Genomic DNA, 3,583 nt, shown 5'->3' with positions numbered 1-3,583 from the left:
GGGAGATAGCAGAGGCTGTTGGCATATCAAAAGAACGTGTTTGTCATATATTGACTGAAGAATTAGGCATGCGTAAGTTAACCGCGCGTTGGGTGCCGTGCTTGCTCATTCTGGGTCAAAAACGCATTCAAATGAACATTTCTAAGGCCCTGTTGGAGCGGTTTAAGCGAAACGAGTCGGATTTTTTGCATTCGATTAATAACGGTTGATGAAACTTGGGTTCACCACTTCACTCCTGAAACGAAAGAACAATCAAAACAGTGGACTGCGACGGGTGAACCTGCTCCGAAGAAAGCGAAGACGGTTTTATCGGCGGGAAAGGTGATGGCGACTGTTTTTTGGGACAGTCATGGAATTGTGTTGATCGACTATCTTGAAAAAGGTAAAACAATAACTGGGACGTACTATGCATCATTGCTTGACAAGCTGAAGGTAGAAATTGAGAAAAAACGATCGCATTTGAAAAAGAAGAAAGTGCTGTTCCATCAAGATAACGCACCGTCTCACACTTCGGCGGTCGCTATGGCAAAAATTCATGAATTGCGATTCGAATTAATTGACCATCCACCGTATTCACCAGATCTGGCCTCCAGCGACTTTTTTTTGTTTCCTAGGCTCAAAGTTTGGCTCGGAGGACAGAAATTTTCATCGAACGAGGAGGTCATCGCATCCGTTTATTTTGCAAATTAAGACGCTCAGTATTTTTTGAATGGATTAAAGGGGTGGGAGCATCACTGGAAAAAATGTATCGACTTAAAAAGAGACTATGTGGAAAAATAAAATTGAATTTGACCGAAAAATTACTTGTTTCTATGTTAGGCTCAAAATTTTTCAGACGACCCTCGTATATGTTAGAAAGGTCACATATTGTCGAGATTTGATCGTAATTATGGCGTAATTGGAAAATTTCCGTTTATATCAGCCTTCATATCTCTTTTAGAGTGAATTAGCAGTAATTCTCTCAATACTATCATCCATGTTGGACTATTAATGCGGACTGCATATACCTACATATACTGATAAAAACTTTTTCCAATACGGTGTCTGTCATATATGTATAAATACAATTCGTGGTGTATGCAGAAACCTCAATAATTCGATTCATTTTTATATGGACCTGTTCTGAAACTTCAATGGTTTATGTGCTGGTTTCGCGAATATGTGATACCAAAACCCCAGCGGTATCACGAAATTCGTCGCAAAAACCTCGACAAAGGGCTGTAATTTTGCATGACTGAGAAATTTTTGTGATCAGAATTTATTTTATGTCATGCTAATATTTACTTCAATTTCTAGTTCGATCCGTAGATCGATTTATTGATTCGTTATTTCTTTTTTGCAGCCCAAAAATCAATATATATCTTTTATACATATTTTGTTTATGTCACTAAAATGCAATAAAATTTAATCTCGATTATGCGATGAAATTGAAATGTCATAGGATAAATTCCAGGTTATTTTTTAGGCAAGGGAAAGATGAATAAACTGTCACACAGGACTGATATTTTTTAAAATTTAGGAAATGTAAGATTTGCGATAAAATTGAACGTCTAGCATGACATAGTTTTTAATCTTAAATATATAATTTTATCAGAAGCAAACTGAAATTAAATAACATCATCTGATGTTATCTAATAAATTCTACTACGTAAATGCATTGCGATTAAAATAATAAGTATCCTGCTAAAGTTGTTCGAGCCGTCAAAAAGTCATTTCCGTTAACATTAGGAAAATTGATAATATATAAAGTTAGAAACTAGAATATATTAATTATTTTTCATGTAGATATATCAGCAAGTTTCGAAACATTCATATGCTCGTATAAAACTTATTTGAAAGCATAAATGATTCGCAATAAGATCGAGTGACATCATGAAAGAAATTGGATTGAAAACAGCGCGTTATTACTTCTAGAAATGTTAAATTTCTTAAAGAATAATTATTCAAAATAATGAGAAACTCTTGACGTCAGAAGTCTGTTTACATATTTTCAGTAATTACCTCGTCGGGCGACAGCCACGCCCTGTTGACCTTTAATAATTCCCTTTCCTTTTTCGCGGAATATTTATTTTTATCGGCGCACCCGAAGGGGAAAGTTTCACCCGGCCGATGTTGGGCTAAAAATGGTGCAACGTGGCGTCGCTTACGGCGGGTAAGGCCGAATCCACGGATTTGGACAGATCGATGGAAATTCAGAAACGAGGCGTTGTCTCTCTGAGCTCCGGGCAGACGATTTCATACCGCGAAATACATACGATGTTGTAAGCTAAAATTATAGGCATATCGTTGGCTGATACCGACGAGTCGATCAATCGAGTCGGAAATTCGTCGGAAACACGATTATCCTTCATTTCTCTGTCCACCCATTCCTGCCATTTGCGCGTACTACACTCTCATTAAACAGCTCCACGAGTAACTAACTTGGCGATTTTCGAATGCTCACTGATTCGTATTCTTTCACTTCGATGAATCAAATTTAATCAATTTTATAAAATAAAACTATAATATTTAACTGATTCCATAAAGTGATAATATTTAATTGATTTCTATAAAGCTCCGTGTTATCAAAGATAGAATTATTTATTTGCTAATAAAACAAACTATTATTATTTTCTAATCTGTAATAGAATTTTTATCAAAGCAAGAAATTTCAAATCTAGAATTATATAACTATGAAAAATTTCTTATTGTGAAAATTATATTTTATTAATATTTTTTATATCATACTTATTATGTTTTAGTTATTTATATATATAATTTTTATAAAATAATATGTTATAGATATAAATTTATGTAATGGAAAAACCTAAAATATTTCCAAAATTACTTCTTCAACATACATTGGATTTTGAAATTCCGGATGTGACATGGCTTGCTATAAATGTCAACCTATCAGAATAGTCGCTAATATCGTCTCTGGGGTGACATTCCACGCTCTTTTCGGCTCTCTTTTCCTGGAGTGTTTGAACAGTCTTAACAGGATAAAATGACGATATCGTATATTAGCCCCAAGGTAATCAAGTAAAGTCTTAATCATAAATTTTACTTATTTCGTCGTTTTAAAATTATAATTTGTCTAAAAATTTCTTGCTGTAAAAATCATTTTATTAAACACCGTTATCGAACAATTATTAACAAACTTCCCTTGAGATGTGTGTGATAAAAAGCGATTAAACTCAATAATGAAAGTACACATAATTCACAAAAAATCATTGATTAATATTGTACTTATTATTAATAATTCGTCAATTATAAATAACTTTTGGGTCTATCAACATGACAATTTAGGGGATGATTAATCGTTTTTATTATGAGAGGGCATATGTGAAATATTGATGACATATTGAAAAATTGGCTCGAGCATGATTTTCATTTATGGAAGATAATGAGGAACGAAGTCAAAATCACGTTAAGAGGATATCTCTTGATCATTGAAAAGAAGTCAAGGTTCCGTCAGATAGATCAATTCATCTTTGATCCGATAGAGGATGAACTGCATTCGCGCCAAGTGGATCGTCCCACTACTCGATCGGACAAGAGCTTGGCGACTGTGCGCCAAGTAGATCGCGTCGTTTTAGTCAGA

Source organism: Trachymyrmex cornetzi, unplaced genomic scaffold (assembly GCF_001594075.2).
Source record: "Trachymyrmex cornetzi isolate Tcor2-1 unplaced genomic scaffold, Tcor1.1 scaffold1093, whole genome shotgun sequence".
In the NCBI taxonomy this organism is placed as follows: Eukaryota; Metazoa; Arthropoda; class Insecta; order Hymenoptera; family Formicidae; genus Trachymyrmex; species Trachymyrmex cornetzi.
This window is presented reverse-complemented; position numbering follows the sequence as displayed.